We start from the raw sequence: 26733 nt of genomic DNA, 5'->3' as shown, positions 1-26733 counted from the left end.
ATACGAAGAAAGTACATTGGAAAAAGAAAACAATACATGGCAAGCACCCGTATCACCTAACACAGCCACACATCGATCAAGACGCATCCAACACATGGCTAAGAAAAGGCAATATATACAGTGAGACGGAAGGATTCATGACTGCAATACAGGATCAAACAAGAAACACCAGATATCACAGCAAGCATATTATTAAAGATCCCAATACCACAACAGATAAATGCAGACTTTGCAAACAACAAATAGAAACAGTACATCACATCACAAGCGGATGTACAATACTAGCAAATACAGAATACCCCAGAAGACATGACAATGTAGAAAAAATAATACATCAACAGCTTGCCTTACAACATAAACTTATAAAACAACATGTTCCCACATACAAGTATGCACCACAAAATGTACTGGAGAATGATGAATACAAATTATACTGGAACAGAACCATTATAACAGATAAAACAACACCACATAACAAACCTGACATCATACTCACCACTAAAAAGAAGAAATTAACACAACTAATCGAAATGTCCATACCCAATACAACAAATATACAAAAGAAAACGGGAGAAAAAATTGAAAAATACATGTAACTGGCTGAGGAAGTCAAGGACATGTGGCATCAGGATAAAGTTGACATTATACCGATCATACTATCAACTACAGGAGTCATACCACACAATATCCACCAGTACATCAATGCAATACAGCTACATCCAAACTTATATATACAACTACAGAAATCCGTAATTATTGATACATGTTCAATTACCCGAAAGTTCCTAAATGCAATGTAACATATACCGTACAGTTAAAAGGAAGTGACGCTTGATAAAGGTCCGCGACACTTTCCATTTTTGACCAGACATAACGTCTGAGAAAAGAAAGAAATAATAATAATATAAGCACTCCGTCTTCAGGCCACGAGTGGCCTACCGGGACTATCCGACCGCCGTGTCATCGTCAGAGGAGGATGCGGATTGGAGGGGCCTGAAGTCAGCACACCGCTCTCCCGGTCGTTATGATGGTATTCTTGACCGAAGCCGCTACTGTTCGGTCGAATAGCTCCTCAATTGGCATTACGAGGCTGAGTGCACCCCGAAAAATGGCAACAGCGCATGGCAGCCTGGATGGTCACCCATCCAAGTGCCGACCACGCCCAACAGCGCTTAACTCTGGTGATCTCACGGGAACCAGGGTATCCACTGCGGCAAGGCCTCTCCACGATTTTTGCCCGTTTTCAGTAGATACAGGCAAGAGAGACGGCTATCCTTTCCTGAGAAAAAGGGGTGTTAACAGGAGGAGAGCAGACTGTCGGATAACAAACGACGCAAAAATATTTTTTTCATGTGATATTATTACAAATTAACAGTTTTCGAATTTTTTTTCCTTTGCTTGTTTTGTGAAACCGTGCTTCTGCGTAAACACAATGAGTCTAGGTCAACGGGAAGTACGTTATTGGTTTTGATGGAAGTTTGGAAATTTGTGGTAAGTTCCTATGGGACCGAACTGCTTAGGTCATCAGAGTCAAGGCTTACACTCTAATTACGCTAAGGATAACACACACACACACGACACACACACACACACACACACACACACACACACACACACACACACACACACACGCACGCGCGCGGTAGAGTCTTTTGATTGCACTAACGTAGAAGCTTGAAGTTTTTACACTACCAAGGGACCGTAGACCTTAGTATTAGTCATAAATGCAACTTCATGCGTGAACTGGTTCCTGAGAAAAAGCTGTTTTACAGTCGGACAGACACACAGTCTGACAAAAAATGATTAAAAAAATAATTTTTTCTTGTGATGTAGTTACAAATTAACGATTTTCGTATTTTCTTCCTTCGCTTGTACTGTGAAACCTTGCTTCTTGCCGAATTTCATGATTCTAGCTCAACAGGAAGTCCCCCTTAGGTGACGTAAATGGCAATGTCTTTCGATTACATAGACTTGGAAGATTACATTTTTTACGCCGCCAAGGGGCAGCACACCTTAGTATGTGACATAAATTTCAGCTTCATACTTCAACCGATTCCTGAGACAAAGGGATCTTTACAGGACAGACTGTCGAACAGCAAAGTGCTCCTGTATGGGTTCCGTTTTTACCGGTTCAGGTCCAAAACCCTAAAAATGGGGTTAATTACTTAATAGTTTGTTTGTCGGTAGGTACATACTGAAATCGCACGCCATAGTTCCGTATCACGCAGCTGGAGAAGCCAAACAAAAAGGCACAGCCCATTGGTGAAGTGGGATATCGTGAGGCAATTCTTATTCTGAACTTAAGCAGAAACTATGCTGCAACGTTCTAAGTCGTGGTGAGGGAGGTGCACGGAAGCAGGGCACTAGTACGTGAGACAGACGTCAGCTGACGCAGATACTTTCAGTGCGGTCCAACAAATCAGTGCGAAGGACCATATCGCAATCAGTCTTCCTATGAATAACAGGGAATCTCAAGACAAGTACAGGGCGCGGTGCTCACTGACCGACGTCTCATATCGAAGAGGTAACGGAAAAAGCGAAATAATTCAGGGACCAGATCCCATCACCTTGCACGACTTTGTGAACATGACAAGGCGCGCCTCACGCTGGATTAGCCGCTGCGCGTGTTCAATTGAACAGCTTGTCTCACAGAGATAGCAGCCAAAACGTTCTAGTACATGAAATGTATTCGCAGTTGCGAATATGAACCACCTCTAGCTGTTTAATGAAAATTCGTACCGGACCGGGACGCGATCCCAGATTTTCCACTTTTGCCATCCGCGCTCAGCTCACGGCCAGACCAAAACTTCCGTATCTCGTCGTTTCTGCGTCACAACCTGTACTCGTGCACACGATATGTAGTCCCAATACGAGGCAGGACAGTTTAATTAAAATCGCTGCCTGGTATCGGCGGATAAATACGATACTGTGTAGTTAAGAGGAGCGGTGCAGTGTTCTTTCGGACAACCATCGTTCGCGTTCCCCACGAGCGTGTGCTATATTTCGCGGATGCTTCCGTATCATACCGGGAACACAGACGCCGCGCACGTGTTATGTTTCGCATCAGCGCTTTCTTATCATTCCGGGAACACAGACACAGACACAGCGCGCCAGCCACCGACGGCCCCGCGACTAGGGCTCGCCGCCCGTCGACGTCATCGCCAATCGCTGAGCTCCCAGCTACTTCCGACCAATATGTTCAGTTCTCGCGTATTTGTTATAACGAGAAATTAATTATTAATATTTCAGAAATCGAATAACGAACAACTGCCAAAGTGAGTAACTTAGAGCTAGGTATCCTCCGTGAAGTGATTAAATCACTTCATAAAGGCAGCGCCTCCGGTCCAGATTGTATACCTGTTTCCTTTCAGAGTGTGCTAACACAATAGCTCCGTACTTAGCAGTCATATACAATCGCTCGCTAGGTGAAAAATCCATACCAAAAGCCTAGAAAGTTGCACAGGTCACACCATTACCCAAGAAGGGAAATAGTAGTAATTCGCTGAATTACAGAGCGGAATCATTTACGTCGATTTGCCGTAGGAATTACCTCGAATGTTTATTGACACACAACATTATTTCAGGAAATATTGTTCTTGTCGAACATAACTTTAAGCGCACAAAGTAATGAGTACTGTCGACAGGGGTCTCAAATAGATCCCATATTTCTAGAACTGCAGGAGGTTTTTTGCATCAAACCTCAGGGAGACGTCTAACCAAATTGCATACCTATGGAGTATCGCTTCAGTTGTGCGATTGGATCCGTGATTTCCTCTCAGAAGCGTCACAGTACGTAGTAATCGAGGTAATGGTTCAAATGGCTCTGAGCACTATGCGACTTAACTTCTGAGGTCATCAGTCGCCTAGAACTTAGAACTAATTAAACCTAACTAACCTAAGGACATCACACACATCCATGCCCGAGGCAGGATTCGAACCTGCGACCGCAGGTAATCGAGGTAAAACCATCAAGTAAAACAGAAACAATATCTTGCGTTCCCCAAGGATGTGTTAAAGGCCGTCTGCTCTTCCTAATCTACGTGCAGACGGATTAAGAGATAAACAGCCCTCTTAGATTGGTTGCAGATATTGCTGTCATTTACCGTCCATTAAAGTCACCAGAACATCAAAAACAGTTGGAAAATGACTCGCACACGATATCTAAATGGTACGAAAAGTGCAAATAGTCTCTCAATAAGGAAAAGTACATGGTCTCACTACAATGAAAAAGCAATACCTCGTAATGAAAAACTGCGACACTACGACTGAGTTGTTTTACAAGATATTTTGTTGGCGACAAAAGCCGCAGTATTTACAGGGATGACGAACATTCATGACGTAGAGAAACAAGGCCGAAAAATTCCTAGAAAAATCTTTGGCGCTGTTCTCCGAGGCGGAACTTGGGTTAGACGACCTAGAAAGGAACTTTAGGAATACACAAATAACATCGCATATAAATTTAGGAAAAGATGTGTACAGTTCTACGGATGATGGATAAACAAGTACCAACATTAAGAGCATATTGAAGACTAGTTGGATGAAAGAAACATAAAAAGAGCTGGAATATTTGAAAATTTCAGAGGAAATCGAGGGCAGTATAACTGATGAAGCCTCAACGGAAAAAAAAAAAAACGTGGAAGATATGAACAGGAAAGGAAGAAAAAACGCAGTGAATTAACGAAGAAGTTTTGGAAAGAAAAGAAAAGAATAGAAGAAAAGGAAACGAAGCTGTGACTGACTCCAGATCACATGTTCTCCAAAAGGGGCATGATAGAGAATAATAATAATAATAATAATAATAATAATAATAACCCCGTGGAGGCCCGGGAAAAGAATAGGCCTCCGGTATGTTCTGCCAGTCGTAAAAGGCGACGAAAAGAACAAACCACTAATAGGGCTAACCCCCCTTTTAGTGTGATTACTTGGTTCAGGACAGAACTAAAGAAGCCTCGGACAAGCGCCGTCATGGTCGGGGACGGCGCTTGAACCCTATGCCCGCCCACAATGGTAATGACACTGCTAGCCAACTGGAAAATGATTTAAATCCAAATAGAGGTGTTTTGCAGGATATGCGTCCTGCAACCACCCTAGAAGGAAAACAAAGACAGAGGATGAGATGGTCAGATGAAGTTAATCGACACCTCATGTTCTGTTATTACCAAGCAACAAACCTAGGAACCAACACAACTGGATACAGATCACAAGTATACACAACATTTATTACCAGATACCCAGAATTAAAATTTTTAACAGAACAACGTCTAGCTGATCAGATTCGTGTAATAATCAAAAATAACAGGATACCCCAGTCAGAATTAGAAAACATCAAACAACAAGTACAACAAACACTGGAACAAAATAATGTACAGTCACAAGAAGAAGAAAATACAGTAATAGACTCAAACATCCCAGAGCAAACAAACAAAGAACAACACGCATCAATTAAACAATCAGAGGAAAATGAAATTTTAAGACAGCCACCAGCACAAGCACAAATAGAACACGAAGTGACACACATGTTAGATATAGAAGAAAAATTTCAGTTGACATATATAGAATACAAAGACACAAATACAGACATTAGACCATTCTTGCATAGACCACCAAATAGCCCACAAGTCGAAACAACAATAAAAACTATCAACACAATCATACACAACAAAATAAATGAATACACAACTATGGAAGAGTTACAACTACTGGTTTATGTAGGAGCACTCACTACACTAAATATACACACTAGGCAGATATCAGAACCAACCAACACACAGAAGAAACCCACAAAACCAGCATGGCAACACAGGCTACAGATCAGAATAGAAAAACTGAGAAAAGACATCGGACAGTTAACACAATTTATAAGAAATGAAATATCAGACAAAAAACGAAAAAGGTTAGGTAAAATCTCACAAGAAGAAGCAATAGAGCAATTAGATGAAAAGAAGCAAAAATTACAAGCTTTGGCGAAACGACTTAGAAGATACAAAAAAAGTGAAAATAGAAGGAAACAAAACCAAACATTCAACACAAACCAAAAGAAATTTTACCAAACAATAGGTAACACACACATAAAAATAGACAATCCACCAAACATAAGAGACATGGAACACTTCTGGAGCAGCATATGGTCAAACCTGGTACAACATAACAGGCATGCACGGTGGATACAAGCAGAAACAGATACATACAAGATGATACCACAAATGCCTGAAGTGATAATTTTGCAACATGAAGTCACCCGAGCAATTAATTCTACGCACAATTGGAAAGCCCCTGGAAATGATAAAATAGCAAATTTCTGGCTAAAGAAGTTCACCTCAACACATTCACATCTAACTAAATTATTTAACAGTTACATTGCAGACCCATACATATTCCCTGATACACTTACACATGGAATAACTTATCTGAAACCTAAAGATCAAGCAGACACAGCAAACCCAGCTAAATATCGCCCCATAACATGCCTACCAACAATCTACAAAATATTAACTTCAGTCATTACACAGAAATTAATGACACATACAACACAGAACAAAATTATAAATGAAGAACAAAAAGGCTGCTGCAAAGGAGCACGAGGATGTAAAGAGCAACTGATAATAGATGCAGAGGTGACATATCAAGCTAAAACTAAACAAAGGTCTCTACACTACGCATACATTGATTACCAAAAAGCTTTTGATAGTGTACCCCACTCATGGTTACTACAAATATTGGAAATATACAAAGTAGATCCTAAATTGATACAGTTCCTAAACATAGTAATGAAAAACTGGAAAACCACACTTAATATCCAAACAAATTCAGATAATATCACATCACAGCCAATACAGATTAAGCGTGGAATATACCAAGGAGACTCATTAAGTCCTTTCTGGTTCTGCCTTGCTCTGAACCCACTATCCAACATGCTAAACAATACAAATTATGGATACAATATTACTGGAACATACCCACACAAAATCACACATTTGCTATACATGGATGATCTAAAACTACTGGCAGCAACAAATCAACAACTCAACCAATTACTAAAGATAACAGAAGTATTCAGCAATGATATAAGTATGGCTTTTGGAACAGACAAATGTAAGAAAAATAGCATAGTCAAGGGAAAACACACTAAACAAGAAGATTACATATTGGATAACCACAGCGACTGCATAGAAGCGATGGAAAAAACAGATGTCTATAAATATCTAGGATACAGACAAAAAATAGGAATAGATAATACAAAGATTAAAGAAGAACTAAAAGAAAAATATAGACAAAGACTAACAAAAATACTGAAAACAGAATTGACAGCAAGAAACAAGACAAAAGCTATAAATACTTATGCCATACCAATATTGACCTACTCATTTGGAGTAGTGAAATGGAGTAACACAGACCTAGAAGCACTCAATACACTTACACGATCACAATGCCACAAATATAGAATACATCACATACATTCAGCAACAGAAAGATTCACATTAAGCAGAAAGGAAGGAGGAAGGGGATTTATCGACATAAAAAACCTACACTATGGACAGGTAGACAATTTAAGAAAATTCTTTCTAGAACGAGCAGAAACTAGCAAAATACACAAGGCAATCACTCATATAAATACATCGGCTACACCACTGCAACTTCATAACCACTTCTACAACCCTTTAGATCACATAACATCAACAAATACGAAGAAAGTAAAGTGGAAAAAGAAAACACTACATGGCAAGCACCCGTATCATCTAACACAGCCACACATCGATCAAGACGCATCCAACACATGGCTAAGAAAAGGCAATATATACAGTGAGACAGAAGGATTCATGATTGCAATACAGGATTAAACAATAAACACCAGGTATTACAGCAAGCATATTATTAAAGATCCCAATACCACAACAGATAAATGCAGACTTTGTAAACAACAAATAGAAACAGTAGATCACATCACAAGCGGATGTACAATACTAGCAAATACAGAATACCCCAGAAGACATGACAATGTCGCAAAAATAATACATCAACAGCTTGCCTTACAACATAAACTTATAAAACAACACGTTCCTACATACAAGTATGCACCACAAAATGTACTGGAGAATGATGAATACAAATTATACTGGAACAGAACCATTATAACAGATAAAACAACGCCACATAACAAACCTGACATCATACTCACCAATAAAAAGAAGAAATTAACACAATTAATCGAAATATCCATACCCAATACAACAAATATACAAAAGAAAACAGGAGAAAAAATTGAAAAATACATCCAACTGGCTGAGGAAGTCAAAGACATGTGGCATCAGGATAAAGTTGACATCATACCAATTATACTATCAACTACAGGAGTCATACCACACAATATCCACCAATACATCAATGCAATACAGCTACATCCAAACATATATATCCAATTACAGAAATCCGTAATTATTGATACATGTTCAATTACCCGAAAGTTCCTAAATGCAATATAACATGTACCGTACAGCAAAAAGGAAGTGACGCTTGATAAAGGTCCGCGTCACTCCATTCTTAACCAGACTTCTAAAAAGTCTGAGAAAGTAAAGAAATAATAATAATAAAGAAGATACAAAAAAGTGAAAATAGAAGGAAACAAAACCAAACATTCAACACAAACCAAAAGAAATTTTACCAGACAATAGATAACACACACATTAAAATAGACAATCCACCAAACATAACAGACATGGAACACTTCTGGAGCAACATATGGTCAAACCCGGTACAACATAACAGGCATGCACGGTGGATACAAGCAGAAACAGACTCATACAAGATGATACCACAAATGCCTGAAGTGATAATTTTGCAACATGAAGTCACCCGAGCAATTAATTCTACGCACAATTGGAAAGCCCCTGGAAATGATAAAATAGCAAATTTCTGGCTAAAGAAGTTGACCTCAACACATTCACATCTAACTAAATTATTTAACAGTTACATTGCAGACCCATACACATTCCCTGATACACTTACACATGGAATAACCTATCTGAAACCTAAAGATCAAGCAGACACAGCAAACCCAGCTAAATATCGCCCCATAACATGCCTACCAACAATCTACAAAATATTAACTTCAGTCATTACACAGGAATTAATGACACATACAACACAGAACAAAATTATAAATGAAGAACAAAAAGGCTGTTGCAAAGGAGCACGAGGATGTAAAGAGCAACTGATAATAGATGCAGAGGTGACATATCAAGCTAAAACTAAACAAAGGTCAGTACACTACGCATACATTGATTACCAAAAAGCTTTTGATAGTGTACCCCACTCATGGTTACTACAGATATTGGAAATATACAAAGTAGATCCTAAATTGATGCAGTTCCTAAACATAGTTATGAAAAACTGGAAAACCACACTTAATATCCAAACAAACTCTAATAATATCACATCACAGCCAATACAGATTAAGCGTGGAATATACCAAGGAGACTCATTAAGTCCTTTCTGGTTCTGCCTTGCTCTGAACCCACTATCCAACATGCTAAACAATACAAATTATGGATACAATATTACTGGAACATACCCACACAAAATCACACATTTGCTATACATGGATGATCTAAAACTACTGGCAGCAACCAATCAACAACTCAACCAATTACTAAAGATAACAGAAGGATTCAGCAATGATATAAGTATGGCTTTTGGAACAGACAAATGTAAGAAAAATAGCATAGTCAAGGGAAAACACACTAAACAAGAAGATTACATATTGGATAACCACAGCGACTGCATAGAAGCGATGGAAGAAACGGATGCCTATAAATATCTAGGATACAGGCAAAAAATAGGAATAGATAATACAAATATTAAAGAAGAACTAAAAGAAAAATATAGACAAAGACTAACAAAAATACTGAAAACAGAACTGACAGCAAGAAACAAGACAAAAGCTATAAATACTTATGCCATACCAATATTGACCTACTCATTTGGAGTAGTGAACTGGAGTAACACAGACCTAGAAGCACTCAATACACTTACACGATCACAATGCCACAAATATAGAATACATCACATACATTCAGCAACAGAAAGATTCACATTAAGCAGAAAGGAAGGAGGAAGGGGATTTATCGACATAAAAAACCTACATTATGGACAGGTAGACAATTTAAGAAAATTCTTTCTAGAACGAGCAGAAACTAGCAAAATACACAAGGCAATCACTCATATAAATACATCGGCTACACCACTGCAATTTCATAACCACTTCTACAACCCTTTAGATCACATAACATCAACAGATACGAAGAAAGCAAATTGGAAAAAGAAAACACTTCATGGCAAGCACCCATATCATCTAACACAGCCACACATCGATCAAGACGCATCCAACACATGGCTAAGAAAAGGCAATATATACAGTGAGACGGAAGGATTCATGACTGCAATACAGGATCAAACAATAAACACCAGATATCACAGCAAGCATATTATTAAAGATCCCAATACCACAACAGATAAATGCAGACTTTGTAAACAACAAATAGAAACAGTAGATCACATCACAAGCGGATGTAAATACTAGCAAATACAGAATACCCCAGAAGACATGACAATGTCGCAAAAATAATACATCAACAGCTTGCCTTACAACATAAACTTATAAAACAACACGTTCCTACATACAAGTATGCACCACAAAATGTACTGGAGAATGATGAATACAAATTATACTGGAACAGAACCATTATAACAGATAAAACAACGCCACATAACAAACCTGACATCATACTCACCAATAAAAAGAAGAAATTAACACAACTAATCGAAATATCCATACCCAATACAACAAATATACAAAAGAAAACAGGAGAAAAAATTGAAAAATACATCCAACTGGCTGAGGAAGTCAAAGACATGTGGCATCAGGATAAAGTTGACATCATACCAATTATACTATCAACTACAGGAGTCATACCACACAATATCCACCAATACATCAATGCAATACAGCTACATCCAAACATATATATCCAATTACAGAAATCCGTAATTATTGATACATGTTCAATTACCCGAAAGTTCCTAAATGCAATATAACATATACCGTACAGCAAAAAGGAAGTGACGCTTGATAAAGGTCCGCGTCACTCCATTCCTCACCAGACTTAACGTCTGAGAAAGTAAAGATAATAATAATAATAATATGGAGGTTATCCAGGACCCCTGTTTTAGATGAGTCTTCGAGTTCTTTTGCTTAACACACTTACAACTTTCAACGGTGTCGACTGATTCTTGTCGATAAAAATAGAGCCAGTTTGTAAATTCTGAACAGTGTCACTATGAATCTTACCCTCTGCTCTGGTGTGTCCCGCGCTATGAAACTTCCTGCCAGATTTCACACCGAGACTGAAATCTGAAACCTTTCTTTACCCGTGCTTCGGTCTTGCCAGCAGGATTATGAAGGCCCAACTCAACGACCAGCTCTCACAGCTCTACAGTTTCAAGTCCCGAAGCGGCACACAGTTTTAAGCCGCCGCCAAGTTCCCCATCCTCAGTATTTTGTTGCCTAGTACCTTTCCAGTGCGACCGTCGGTGACATCTTCGGCGCTGCTCGGCTGTTTTCGACTGCAATTATATTGTAAAATTATTGGAATGCTGCATAATTTTAGAACATGTAAGATATATCCTAAATAATTTGGCTTTTCCAGTGACCAGTATGTCTCTGAGAAACCTCACACATGCGCTGTGAACTGGAGGCAACCGGCCAGCGCATCATAATTTACTGTCATGTTCGTTGCCAATTGCGTATCTTACCCCATGTGTCAAGCACGTCATAATTTACTGCCGTGGCGCAGTCTGCCGCCGCTTCCACACAGACCGCGTCTAGGCTTATTAAAACGTTGCGCCGTGTCAATTTATGAGTCATAAAATTAAAAACATTAATGAAGCCTATGGAGAGAAATAACAGGAGATGTCATACTGAGGCATTAGTAAAGTATAACAAATTAGAAAGATTTTCCGTAAATTGCTGATGTTTTTCCCCATTAACTATCTTCTGTAGAGAAGCAATAGCCGCGCGGGATTAGCCGAGCGGTCTATGGTGCTGCAGTCATGGACTGTGCGGCTGGTCCCGGAGGAGGTTCGAGTCCCCCCTCGGGCATGTGTGTGTGTGTGTGTGTGTGTGTGTGTGTGTGTGTGTGTGTGTTTGTCCCTAGGATAATTTAGGTTAAGTAGTGTGTAAGCTTAGGGACTGATGACTTTAGCAGTTAAGTCCCATAAGATTTTACACACATTTGAATATTTTTTGAGAGAAGCAATAACAGTAGTAACCCCTCACACCGCCTGTACTGTTTTCCACGTTTGGTACACTGAAATGGTAAGGTATTCCGCTTTATCTTCCACTGGCCGTCCTATGGTTAACGTCATTGCACTATGTGTCCTTTTCAATTGACGTGCAAAGAAGGAAGTTTCACTTCTTAATGACTTTCCAAATCGAGAACATATCTTTTCCAAAAGCGTCAGCTCTGTCAGTAAACCGATTAACTGACAAACATTTATTCCTATTTCATTGAGGGTATTTTTTATTTATACACACTGAAGCACCAAAGAAACTGGTATAGGCATGCGTATTCAAGTAAAGAGATATGTAAACAGGCACAATACGGCGTTGCGGTCGGCAAAGCCTGTATAACTCAACAAATATCTGCCGCAGTTCTTAGATCGGTTACTGCTGCTACAATGGCAGGTTATCAAGATTTCAGTGAATTTGAACGTGGTGTTACAGGTGGCACACGAGCGATGGGTTCAACTGGCTCTGAGCGCTAGGGGACTTAACAAAAAAAAAATGGTTCAAATGGCTCTGAGTACTATGGGACTCAACTGCTGTGGTTATCAGTCCCCTAGAACTTAGAACTACTTAAACCGAACTAACCTAAGGACAGCACACACATCCATGCCCGAGGCAGGATTCGAACCTGCGACCGTAGCAGTCCCACGGTTCCGGACTGCGCGCCTAGAACCGCGAGACCACCGGGCCGGCGGGGACTTAACATCTGAGGTCATCAGTCCCCTAGAACTTAGGACTACTTAAACCTAACTAACCGAAGGACATCACAAACATCCATGCCCGAGGCAGGATTCGAATCTGCGACCGTAGCAGTTGCGTGATTCCGGACTGTAGGGCCTAGAACCGCTCGGCCACCGCGGCCGGCCTAGCGATGGGACACAGTACCTTCGAGGTAGCGATGAAGTGGGGATTTTCCCGTACGAGCATTTCACGAGTTTATTGTGAATATCAGGAATCCGGTAAAACATCAAATCTCCGACATCGCTGCGGCCGGAAAAAGATCCTGCAAGAACGGGTCCAACGACGACTGAAGACAATCGTTCAACGTGACAGAAGTGCAACCCTTCTGCAAATTGCTGCAGATTTCAATGCTGGGCTATCGACAAGTGTCAGCGAAACATCATCGATATGGGCTTTCGGAGCCGAAGGACGACTCGTGTTCGCTTGATGACTGCATTACACAAAGGTTTACGCCTCGCCTGGGCGCGTCAACACCGACATTGGGCTGTTGATGACTGGAAACATGTTGCCTGGTCGGGCGAGTCTAGTTTCACACTGTATCGAGCGGATGGACGTGTACGGGTATGGAGACACCGTCATGAAATCATGGACCCTGCATGTCAGCAGGAGACTGTTCGAGCTGGTTGTGCCTCTTTATTATTGTTGGGCGTGTGCAATTCGAGTGATATGGGACCCCTGATACGTCTTGATACGACTCTGACAGGTGACTCGCACGTAGTAAGCATTCTGTGTGATTACCAGCATCCATTCATGTACATTGTGCATTCCGACGGACTTGGGCGATTCCCCCGGGACAATGCGACACCCCACACTTCCAGAATTACCTCAGAGTGGCTCCAGGAACACTCTTATGAGTTTAAACACTTCCGCTGGGCACCAGACTCCCACACATGAGCATCATTAATGAGCTTATGTGGGAAGCCTTTCAACGTGCTGTTCAGAGGGGATCTGCATCGCCTCTTACGGATTTATGGACCGCCCTGCAGGATTCATGGTGTCAGTTCCCTGCACCACTACTTCAGACATTAGTCGAGTCCATGCCACATCGTGTGGCGGCACTTCTGCGTGCTCTCGGGGGTCGTACACGATATTAGACAGGTGTACCAGTTTCTTTGGTTCTTCATTGTATACAGAACTATGTTACTGTTCCGATAAACGTTTATTTCCTCTTTTAATATAAGTTAGATTTATTCAATGCGAAAACGTCGAGACGACTCTCAGTTGACAATACAGTAATACAATTCAACAGAGTGTACATATAAAATTCCATATTAATTGCATCTTCTAAGCAGAACGTTGTCCGTCACCGCAGCTGAGTGGGCAGTGCACCGGCTTGTCAAGCCGGGGGCCTGGGTTCGTTTCCCGGCAGGATTGGAGATTTTCTCCGCTCAGTGACTGGGTGTTTGTGTCGTCTTCATCATCCTCATTTCATCCTCATCGATGCGCAAGTCGCCGAAGTGGCGTCACCTCAAAAGACTTGCACCAGGCGATCAGGTCTATCCGCAGGGAGGTCCTCGCCAGACGACATTTCATTTCAGCAGAGCGTTTATCCCTTTCCTTCTGGACGATCTGTGGCCGTATATACCACTACTCGCTCTCAGCGGCAAATGAATTGCCCCCCCCCTCCCCCCGTCTGTACTCGTTTCTCGAAATATAGGAAACATAAAATAGAAAAACTGATAGTAATTCAGGACTATTCAGATAACTGTTCACCTCAAATATTTCCGAAACGTTTGAAGATATCGTAATTTGTTTTCACCCGGATGGTGTGTGAGAATGTCCCAACTAAACGAGTTAAGCTCTTTTTACATAGGTGCATTTATTACAGAGATATCGGGGTCAACGTCGCTGTTTCAACTGAAGCATGGTAATTTCTGCTGCTAGTGTCATAATTCTAAAGCAGACAAATTTAACGGCGTTCCGCTCTTCAAAATACATTCACTAGCTTCAGAGATTACAACGTTCAGAGTTGAGGATTTATCTGTTTTGCACTGTAAACTAGTCGCTGTCTTATGCGGAAATTCGTGATTTCATACCCAAATAGGGAAGTACGTCACATCCCATAAGACGGAAACGATGTTGCACCGCCGCTGTACTGATATAAAAGAAGCACACTGGAAATATGTCCATGATGTTTCCATCGTGGGGGACCACAGTCATGTACAAATTTTCGAAAGGAACTTCCACCATTTGACTGTTAACTGTTCATTTATTTCATACAGTTATGGCTTTACAGCCATTTACAAATACATGTTGAATTGAAAATTAATAAAGCGTGAGCCGGCCGCGGTGGTCTCGCGGTTCTAGGCGCGCAGTCCGGAACCGTGCGACTGCTACGGTCGCAGGTTCGAATCCTGCCTCGGGCATGGATGTGTGTGGTGTCCTTAGGTTAGTTAGGTTTAAGTAGTTCTAAGTTCTAGGGGACTGATGACCACAGCAGTTGAGTCCCATAGTGCTCAGAGCCATTTGAACCATAATAAAGCGTGCATATACAGGGTGTCCCAGCTATCTTGTCCACCCAAAATATCTCTGGAACAATAACGGCTATTGGAAAACGACTTTCACCGGTATCAAATGTAGGACTGGGGCCCATGAATGTACATATTTGGAAACATTCTAAAACGAAAGCTTATGTGTTTTTTAACACAAACTTATGTTTTTTTTAAATGGACCTATATTTTTTCTTCAGCAATCCATAGCATGACAAAGCACATAAACAATGGCGTTGATTGCATCGCAATATTCCCATTACATCCCGAGATATTGAGACGCGAAGTTGACGCTTGAAACACCCGACATGCGCTGCTAGCGCACGTCCTGAGGCTCAGGCGTGAACCCCATGCTGCCCGTAATCGCGATGTGATTGACATGTGTAATCACACCTCCATACTTATCAAGAGGTCCGAAACGAATAATACGGTCTGCTGCCATCAACTCTCATAAGCACATAATGGTTTCCCTTTTGCACGTTTTACGTATCTACGTACACAATATGAACCAGTACAGATCGGTGTACACCCGTCAGGTTGTCTTACTTATCCTGCACACCCAAAATAAGGTTTATCTAATGCGTTATATGACCTATTGTGCCTGTCGCGCAGGGCCTGGCTCTACCTAGTCAAGTGTCCAACGTAGTTCCCACTACTGCCACAGTTACCACTTCGCCTTGTTTATGATTTGCGACCCATGCAAACTCCTGTACTCCACCACCCCCCGAGCATCCCATTTGTTGTTGCTTTGACGTGCATGGGGTTCACGCCTGAGCCTCAGGACGTGCGCTAGCAGCGCATGTCGGGTGTTTCAAGCGTCAACTTCGCGTCTCAATATCTCGGGATGTAATGGGAATATTGCGATGAAATCAACGCCATTTAAGTTTGTGTTAAAAAGCACATATGCTTTCGTTTTAGAATGTTTCCAAATATGTACATTCATGGGCCCCAGCCCTACATTTGATACAGGTGAAAGTCGTTTTCCAACAGCCGTTATTGTTCCAGAGATATTTTGGGTGGACAAGATAGCTGGGACACTCTGTATAGTGCAGGATATAGGAACAAGAATTGTTACGTATTTAAAAATTTTTACTTACATGTTAAAATATGTCTGACCTGTGTGTGACATGTCATCGTCGAAAAAACATGTTTCTGGTCTTATAGACCATTTGTCGTGTGACAAGGTGTGAGTAAATTTCGAAGATACACAATATGTTTGACATTGTGCACAGTGAAACCCATTAATACATAATGTGGCCTATTCAACACCAATATATTCCTATGACCTGCATTCGTCACTTCGTACCGCTCTGTTCATCTGCTGCCGTTAAAATATGCCAAACAACAGTAAAATGGCGGAAATTTCTTAAAAAAAGAAAATGACGTTCACGGTCGTCAAGTGTTGATTGGCTGGTTGGCCTGAAAATAATAAATGTCTTCATAAAGGAAGGTAATCTAGATATGCTACTTTTTTTTACGAAATAGGTTTTTGGCTTCTGTTGCTCATTAGAGAACACACATGTTCGTTCCATAGAGACTCCGGGTGCCTCTGGGAATAAGTCAGGCCGGCCTTGATCGCATTTTGCGCGCGATCTGCTTCAGTCCGTATCGCTTGCCTCATCACCAGCGCAGTAACCAACGGGATTACAAAAAACGCATGGACTTTTGTCGGTCGGTTGTGATGGGCACATCAGGACCATAGATCCTTTTTTAAAAGAATTCTCTTTTAAAGCTAAAGCTTTGGAGCTATCGTTACAAATCATGGGCAGATGAATGTAAGAGATATGCATTACTGGGCCATTAACAATCCTCGCTGATTTAGCCAGGTTGAGCATCAGAGGCTGTGTAGTGGAAAGGTTCGTGGGGGCTCACAGGAGACTATGTGGTTGGTTCTTTCTTCGTTGGGGAAACATTGACGGGCAAGAGACACACATAATACCTTATCGAAGTTCTAGCGGTTCTGCTAGACGAGGTACCACTTAATATTCGCAAATGTATGTGATACCAGCAGTCTACTCGCTTGTGGCTAGGAATGCACTCACCCAGCTTTTTCCTGGTCGCTGGATATGACGTGAAGGTGTTATGAGCTGGCGTGCACGTCCGCATGGACTTTCGTACCTGTGGTTAACTTGAAGGTGAAGTCTGTGCAAAAGTTTTGGTGACCCAAGAGGATCTAAAACATCGCACTGTTGCGGCATGTGAAAAGATATCGGAGGAATCTAGTCAGTGTGTCGAAGAGTTACCGCAGCGGCGACTGCAGATGTGTATCGCAATAGACGTTGGGCGTTTCGAACTCTTCACGACATAAATGGAATTTCAAGCAATTGTTTATGACGATATTCTTTGAGAATACCTTATTTTTGCTTCTGTAATTTTGCTGTGAAAGCGTGTGTCCTGACATTCAACTCATGACGCGAGGTTATTATTTAACAATCCATATACCTCAGATTCCTGGCCAGCCGCTGTGGCCGAGCGGTTCTAGGCGCTTTAGTGCGGAACCGCGCGACTGCTACGGCCGCAGGTTCGAATCCTGCCTCGGGCATGGATGTGTGTGATGTCCTTAGGTTAGTAAGGTTTAAGTAGTTCTAAGTCTAGGGGACTGATGCCCTCAGATGTTAAGTCCCATAGTGCTCAGAGCCATTTGAACTCTTTCAGGTGCGTGAAGCTGTAGTGTCACATCAACCTAACGCGACAGCGTTGAACAGCACTAACTCCCGCATAAGACAACAGTCGTTTCCAAATTCAAAACTTTCAAAGACCCATTGTGGGTCTTTGAAAGGGCTACAATAAACAGCTTATTCGGTCAATTCATTTTAATTCTAATTTGCTAATAATAGCTTTGCGTAATATTGTGGTATGAAAGCTCCGATTTCATCAATTGTGTAATGTTTTAGCCGTGTCTGCCCCACCTGTTGAGTATTTTGTGATTTAAATTGGTAGGGCCCTGGCGTTTCAAAAAAAAAGGTTCAAATGGCTCTGAGCACTATGGGATTTAACATCTGAGGTCATCAGTCCCCTAGAATTTAGAACTACTTAAACCTAACTAACGTAAGGACATCACACACATCCATGCCCGAGGCAGGATTCGAACCTGCGACCGTAGCGGTCGCGCGGTTCCAGACTGTAGCGCCTAGAACCGCTCGGCCACACCGGCCGGCTGGCGTTTCAAGGCTCAAGATAAGACGTCGTCGCGACAAGCAGTGTCTACAGGCAGCCGCCACACCGCTCCACTCTCCAGGGCGATGAGAAGTCTCTGCCTACCACATAAGTCATGTAAAATACATCTGATATACCCTCGTATATCTGCGAAATGCGTATGTCTGTAGTATTTCCAATCTTGTGGAAGACCTTCTCTTGATTTTAATTAGGGTCAAAGCTGTGTTAAATTTCTTGTAACGGGTGAATTTTTCTCGTCATGGAAAAACGTTCAGTCTTATCACATTATACCTCGGAAAATTGTTGAAGTCACTAAAGTACTTTTTTGTTGATTACTAAAATGCTTAGCTCCAGAGCTGCGTATCACTTTGTATAAGTATTTGAGAAAGCATTTTATGAAATTTTGTCGATATTTGACTCGTAACAAGTATTTAATTTGCGGTCTATCTATCCCACACAAATCCAGTAAAAATATTAAATTTATCTGTGACACACATCTGTATAATGTGTCTAGGCATGTAGAGCATCTGTTCTTAATTGTAAATAAGACCAGACTTACGTTTCTTTTGGAATATTATAAACTTTTCATTTGTAAATGGCTTCTGATTGAGAACTGGGAGACACGATAGTTTGCGCACCGGAAGCAGCAAACAATGCCAGTATAGCTCCGCGTGTTGTACTGCTGGCTGGAGCGATCCAGCCCCATAGATGTGATATGCCAGCTACTTTACATCGGGCTACAGTCTGTACAGTTACGCCAACTTTACCTCTTACAAAGTGTCTTGCAGGAATTGTTCAGTTCTGGCATTAGCCCCCCTTTCCTACCTGCTCTCTTACCTGAACTCTGACATGAGCCAGCTGCTAGAACGTTCCCTGCCCTCAGCTCTTCTGAGCCCAGCCCCGTAACGCATTCGGCAAGCTTAGGCCAGCACGCAAAGCTCCCACTTGTTGCTTCAGCGCTTTGCTCGTAATTCCGCTCCAGACCATCCACAGCACCGTTACAGGAGCGTCTCTGAGATTTCTAAAAGTCCTTCAACGTCTTTAATGCCTTAACTCCCACGAGTAATTTCCTCATATAGGCTCCGTTCCATATAATTTTAGAGTTTAAGTGGCAGCTTCTTCTGACATTGTGACCGAGGCGTTTCTCCACATGGAGTCATGGTCAGGGAAGACGAACTGTCGTTCGATGCGGAATATCAAGGGCAAACTGCAGTACATATATGGACACACAATGTCTGAACATCGACCTGCTGACGACATGAATATCTACTACATCATTGCAATGAAATCCTTGTATAATTCTTTGTAAATCAAAATGATCGCCGTTATTCTGAAACGTCCACGAGATGATATGGTTTGCACTAGTAAATAAAATAAATTGGCCCATGTGAGCTACCGATTAATTAACAGGAAGTGTATATTCGCAGGTTGGACAAGGTGATAGGTAGCGCATTACTGTGAAGTACTTCATTCATGGAAACACTTCTGATTCATCTAAAACCATAGAAGTAGTTCTTTCTTTTCTTACTTGTTTGGAGATGAGTTTAGGAAGGCACAATCTATAATTAAATATGGACGAAACTGAAACGCTTTTTGTAAGCAAAACAGGAATATTAGCATAGATACCTGTGGTTAATAAATTCCTGGACAATAATTTACTTATTTGGAAGGAAAATAACAAGAGACACCTAGGGAAGATTGCAGTTAGTCGTAAAATACTCCAGGCAAAAACAGCTTTAAACTAGAACAACCAGCAGAACTAGAACAACCAGCAGTGAAGGTGTTAATCAAGGGCACATAACTAAGTTCACAGTTGATTTTTTTAAATTCCACCTCCAATTTCACTGCACTTTTGAATTATTTTGATTACACCACATCTAGCACTTCTGAGTTCATCTCGCTGTTTCTCTTTGAAGGCAGCGCTTTACATAGCCTGAACGATAAATTGGTTTCTTGTATGGTGTAATTTTTTTAACTTCGCCCTTCAGTCGTCCCTAGTAGAGATGGACAACTTGTTCATCCTTGGGAACTAGTTAACTGGTGATCGCCCTTTTTTAGGAACCGTTCGTTGTTACTAGTTCACCGTTCAATTTGTGCATGGTGTATGGTTCTTATGGTAAACTGAAATTTAGCAGCATAGGTGACTGAAGATGGAAGGCGCGAAGACGGGGCACTTGCCTCTCCTCTGGAGTACAGAGTTTTTATTCATTACAGAATTCTCAAACACTTGTAGAAGTAATTTTCATGATCCTGCAAAACCTCTCGTTTAGCCAACTGTAGCGTTATGTGGCTGATAGCCGTGAAATCGCCCCCGATTACAGACTGCTCGCCAGTTACGCACGATTTGTTGACTGCTACGAGCAAAATAGATAAACATGTAATAATCAGGCAGTAAAGTAATAACAAAGAAGCTAATGCAACAACAGCTTCGATGGTGGGCGACAATGAGCAGTCTAGTACGCGGGTCGAGTTTTCGTACGCCACCCTGTACCACTGACATAATATTATAGAAGTTATTGTATTTTCTTTACAAAATGAGACACCAGACACTAGAATCTGGAGCGCGGTCTTCATTCGGTTGTAAGTCGGTCTGTCTTGCATAATATTAAACGTGCTGTTTTACCGTGAATAAAAAAAAAATAAATAAAATACGGAAAATTGCCACTCTTGTGTGCCGTGCCGACTTCCTTTGCATGTGTAATAACAAAAATATCTTGCCTTTTCATTAGCACGTCTTCTGCCGTTTATCGAAATAGTGAAGTAAGCTGATATGCGCTTTTGTTAGCTGAAAAGATGTATTACATACCACGTAATTTTATGTAATTTACGTAATTATAAAATACATTTTAGCTACCAGTCGCGGACGCTGAATAGAATATGAAAAGAACCAAAGTCCAGAGTTCAAAAAAGGTTTGAAACTGATCTAGAACGGGCGTGCGCAGCAAATGAAACGAACAACTCGATACTAAACTAACTAGGAGCAGTCGGCAGTGGAACTGAGACCGAGACAGACGGGAACGGGACCGAGGCTGGAACGAGACCGGCCGGAGTGCCGCTGCGGGAACGAGACCGACCGTTTCCCATTCTTGGGAACTATGAGTAGAAAGCCGTGATCGAAGTGAAGTGTGAAAGACCGTTCCTAAGAATTCGTTCCTCGTGCCTTCCGCCCATCTTGATGAACCGTTCCTTTGGACCGGTTAGTTCCCGAACGACCATCTGTAGTCCCCAGTAGCAAGAATCATTGGGGTTGGGGGGGGGGGGGGGGGGAGGTACAATCGAGGAACTTTGGTGGCCAAGTGACGTGACCATCTTCTGAGGGTTGTTAGGTTTAAGATGGTGTGTTACCTGACAAGTAGAATGTGCAGGGCCCCCGTTACACTGCAAGAATATACCCATCCATGTAGCCAAACGAACTTCTTACTGTAACGCTCAAAGCTCGTTTTCAGGAAAACCTAACATGGCCCTCTAAGACGACATGACCCGGTCAACTGACCATTCATCTTAACCCCTCACACATTTATAGAGAAGCGTTCTTGAAAACATATTTTCAGAAAGGCATGTGGGTTTTTGTGGGACCTAGGTTGTGGGTTACGATTGTTGTCGATTCCGTAATGAGTGAAAGTATCTTCATCGGCGAATAGTATTAACGGGATTACTCGGCTATTTGAAGTTAGTCAACAACGAAATTTCAGTCACCTACCTTCATCTCCTTCTCCAAGGAGTTGAATTCGTTGTCTATGATAATGACAGGGGCAGTGTGGAGAAAATAATCGTCATATTGTTGTATGTGAAACACCATGACGTGTAGAAATTCTGTGTGTACTTGTTGAATGATTACGTTCTTTAAACTGAACAGTGTACTTTACTTCATCCCATCTCTGTTCAGTTACACCAGGGATGGCCTAGATTTTGTCTCACGGGCCGTGCCCGGACCTGAGTGCCAAAGCGCTCAGCCTCCCTGCACATTTCTCCCACCGGCAAGCCACACTGTCTGAACGTGAGGAGGGGGAAGGGAGGAAAACGGCAAACGCGCCACATTTAAATGGCAGTACAGTTCCACTGCATATGACTTGGTTGTATATTACACGTACTTTGCAGTAATATATGAAATCCCTATACTCTTCCTTCAGTTCCATACAACTGACAATGGAATAATTGGTGCGAGTTCAGAAATTTTACAGTTCGTACCACCAATTTCTTCACGTGTTAAAATGGTTCAAATGGCTCTGAGCACTATGGGACTTAACATCTGAGGTCATCAGTCCCCTAGAACTTAGAACTACTTAAACCTAACTAACCTAAGGACATCACACACATCCATGCCCGAGGCAGGATTCGAACCTGCGACCGTAGCGGTCACGCGGCTCCAGACTGTAGCGCCTAGAACCGCACGGCCACTCCGGCTCTTCACGTGTTCCATGCCTGCAAATTTAACACAAAGTGCTTCGTGATGTTGAGAACAGTGAATCCCGTCTGTCGATCGTTTTAATTTTTCGCTCTTCCGTTGTCAACTAAACCTTTCTGCGTGGTACTGTAATGTCATTTCACAGCAGATATGCAGTACCCGTTACTTATGTGTACTGAGAATTCGCATCCCTCTCTTTGCTCACTCCCATTCACTTCAGAGGATTGTGATGGTAGATCGCTAGAATGCCTCTCTTTATGTAAACAGCCACTGGACCTGTGATCATCCTTCATAGCATGAAGAGAGCGAAGGGTAAACAGCGCTGACAGTACGATTCCGACGAACTGAAGAGGACTGAAAAATGGCGCACCGCAATGCTAAATGAAACGTGGCGCTGTTCCGGGTACTTCCGAGAAGGGCCGAGCAAAGCCGAATGACAAGCGGGACTCTGGCCCCACGCGACCCGCACACACTGCGTGCGTGATGTTTGGCACGCAGCGGCCGGCTGTGATTTACACGGTCACATGTATGGCTGCTGGCCACCACACTAGTCGCACATGCTTCAGTGGTAACACGAATAAACGCTCTTTAATCTGTTAGTCTGCAGTTAGGAAATCATGTACAGTATTCTCCAGGGGTAACAGCAGCGTTTCCATTACAAAACCCATACGCAGATACCATACCGCCATGCTCAACAATTGTAAATATGTGTGGGATGCTTAAACAATACACCATAATTGGCCGACAAATCGTAGTCATAGTTGGAAAAGTAAATTGTGTAAACTCAAGCTTAACTTCCAACCTTGAACTTAAAAGACGAATGTGGCAGTTGATAAATGAACTCATACCAACTAGAGATCAAGCACACGAAAAGAAAACGTATCCCAGTAACCTGCTGTATGTCTGTAACTCATAAAAATTGGAGACATGATATACGGAATGTTTTATTCGAATTCGTCGGTACTACCATTCCTAAAATATTTACTGTTACTCCTGAAACGCCCAGTACATATAGATGTCATTAGCATCACTATAAGAGTAGCTTTTAGAACATTGTAAATCGTTGGAAAAAGTTTCACATCACCTGCGTATCTGTGAACAAGGGTGGAAGGGGGTGCTGCCTTAAAATCAAGAGAGCCAGGATGAAAGAAGCTAAAAAAATTACGTTGTTATGAAATAAAATCAAAATATTAACGAAAATAAAGGCAGTATCTTCGAAAGGGCACGTCTTTCCACACACGTGAAATCCAAACCTACTGCTGACTAACATTCAGTAATATGTTTGTCGAGCATTTGCCGCTGAGTCCTTTTCCACTCTTCGACTATGCCACTTCACTCACTGAAGAGGATTCCTGTGAGAGCGCTGTACAAGTTTCAACTGATCCCAAGCGTGCTGAATCGAGTGTTCACATGGTAGACGGTGTATACTTATGCATTTTGGTCTTGAATGAACAAACTATCGCAGTGGACAATATGTTAGCGGATCCACTCCTGATACTGCGCAGCCTTCAAATTACCTTCGATGTCAGTGAGAGGTAACCGGTATTGCTATATGGCGCTGGCTCCAGACATGGCTAAACCCGTGGCGACTGAAATCGTGAGCGTTGAGTTGGTAGCTGGACTCCTCACGCTTCTGCGATGATAATCAGATATCAAAGAAATCCGGCACGCTTCAGTGGGTCGAATTTGACGCCATTGATCCAGGTTGCTTCCGGTGTGGTCCCTTTACCACCTTCTTCATGCACGACTGTGTTCGTTGGAGAAGGGGGGGGGGGTGGAGGGAGATTGTGTTGTTGTCGCAATAGACGGCTACTGGCCAAACGGATCGTGTGGGGACGGTTGCATACTACGACTCAACACAGCCTTCAAAATTGTCTCCATAAAGGCAGCGCCCAGATCTGTCGCTTCCTCCTAGAGTCCTGTCGAATAAACAGTGTAAATCCCGACAGAGGATACAGGCAGAATGTCACTACAAATCATCTGGAACTGATCACTGGAAATTGACTTTGAGATCTCACTTATCATAGGCTACTTGTGAGTCATAATTTTATAGCTCGCAATCATCAGTTGGTGTTTTAGGCCACAAGTGACCTACGTTGCTCAACGCCAATTCGACGGACGACTTCCCATGCTAACAATACTTTTTTTTTTGTAAAATTCGTAAAACGACGTAGTATAAGCTTGAAATGACCCTTCAAGGTACGAGGGTAATCCCAAAAGTAAGGCCTCCTATTTTTTATAAGTACATAGACCTGTTTATTTCTACAATGGTTTACATCATTTTGCAGCTTGAACATTTAGCTGTTCTTCGACGTAATCAACATTTCTGTCGATGCAATTTTGTAGGCGCTGTGGCAGTTTTTGTATGCCTACGTCGTACCAGCTCGCCGCCATGCTGTTCAGAAAGTTATGAACCTCTTCTTTCACCTCGTCGTCGGAGCTGAATCGCTTTCCGGCCAAATGTTCTTTTAACCTAGGGAACAGGTGATAGTCACTGGGCGCGAAGTCAGGACTATAGGGTGGATGGATGATTATGTTCCACTGAAACTGTTGCAGGAGAGCAACGCTTTTGCCGAGCGATGTGTGGGCTAGCGTTGTCATGGAGAATGTGTACGCCCTTGCTCAACATTCCTCATCTCCGGTTCTGAATTACCCGTTTGAGTTTTTTCAGAGTGTCACATACCTGTCAGCGTTAATTGTGGTCCCAGCGATTCAGCTCCGACGACGATGTGAAAGAAGAGGTTCATAATTTTCTCCGAACAGCATGGCGGCGAGCTGGTGTGACATGGGCATATAGAAACTGCCACAGCGTCTACAAAAATGCATCGACAGAAATGGCGATTATGTCGAAAAATAGCTAAATGTTGAAACTGTAAACTGATGTAAACCATTGTAGAAATAAACAAGTCTATATAATTGTAAAAAAAATAGGAGACCTCGTATCTTGTCAGACTGAGCAGTAGTGTACAAAAAGAGTTTCTGTTCGTGAGTGTAGATACAGCACGCCCCCACTGAACTGTAGTTACATATTTTTATCTCCATTACACAGTTGGCTGTAAGTAGCGATTTACGATGGTCAAACGAGTATTGACTCAGAATTTCCGATCATAATCATAGAAGCAGTGCAAGTCCTGAGAATGAGACAAAACTATTTTTGAGCTGTTTATTATCAGTATAATAATTAATTGAAGCCCTCAGCTGCCGACAGATGTTACTGATAAACCTCGATGGGGACAGCTGAAAATGTGTGCCCCGACCGGGACTCGAACCCGGGATCTCCTGCTTACTTGGAAGACGCTCATCCATATTTTTTTTTTTTAAATCTCATTTTGTTCGATTTTGTTCGTTGCATGTGCTCGGGGCGGACGTCGTAAGACATCCGTTTAACTTTGTTGGTGATCGATTAACACAGTTTTTTTATTACAGAGGGAGCTAACCCTCTGACCGAACACGCTGAGCTACCGTGCCGGCTGTCCATCTGAGCCACCGAGGACACAGATGAATAGCGCGACTGCAGGGACGTATCCCTTGCACGCTTCCCGTGAGACCCACATTCCCAACTGTCCACAATTCTACATATGTAATGTACCTAATATTTGCCT

The 26733-nt window shown here is 42.0% G+C and overlaps 1 protein-coding gene across 8 annotated transcripts in view; it reads left to right on the top strand.

The window, feature by feature from the left end:
- Positions 1-26733, top strand: part of LOC126200108 (protein-tyrosine sulfotransferase-like) — a 971294-nt gene that overhangs the window by 883385 nt on the left and 61176 nt on the right. The window lies entirely within an intron of this gene.

Source organism: Schistocerca nitens, chromosome 1 (genome assembly GCF_023898315.1).
Source record: "Schistocerca nitens isolate TAMUIC-IGC-003100 chromosome 1, iqSchNite1.1, whole genome shotgun sequence".
NCBI lineage: Eukaryota > Metazoa > Arthropoda > Insecta > Orthoptera > Acrididae > Schistocerca > Schistocerca nitens.
Note: the sequence above shows the minus strand (reverse complement) of the source record. Positions and strands in the feature narration are given on the sequence as shown.